The 284-nt window shown below is 47.2% G+C and overlaps 1 protein-coding gene across 1 annotated transcript in view; it reads left to right on the top strand.

Moving 5' to 3' along the window:
• Positions 1–284, top strand: part of spag1b (sperm associated antigen 1b) — a 25,973-nt gene that overhangs the window by 6,301 nt on the left and 19,388 nt on the right. The window lies entirely within an intron of this gene.

The following is a 284-nucleotide window of genomic DNA, read 5'->3' as shown; positions in this document are numbered from 1 at the left end:
GTTGCCCTACTTCACAGAAAAAGTACCAGTGTGTGTGCAGGATTTAGTGGACTGTAGTCTCGCTTTGCCAGACCTTTCTCCACAGAGCTGCATAGGAGGGTCTGGCTATAGTCCACACACCATTACAGGATGGGAGAAAAACGTGCTCTGGTTTATTGGCCTCTCTTTTAACCAATCACAATCGCCATGGCGCTAAGTGCTGGGAAAAGCTGTGATGTCGCGGCAAAAACAGTCTTGGGAAGGAACTTGTTTTGGTGCAACAGAAAACTCAGATTGGACAGATA

Source organism: Etheostoma spectabile, chromosome 6 (genome assembly GCF_008692095.1).
Source record: "Etheostoma spectabile isolate EspeVRDwgs_2016 chromosome 6, UIUC_Espe_1.0, whole genome shotgun sequence".
Classification (NCBI taxonomy): domain Eukaryota; kingdom Metazoa; phylum Chordata; class Actinopteri; order Perciformes; family Percidae; genus Etheostoma; species Etheostoma spectabile.
The sequence above is the reverse complement of the archived record's forward strand: the minus strand, read 5'-3'. Positions and strand labels throughout refer to the sequence as shown.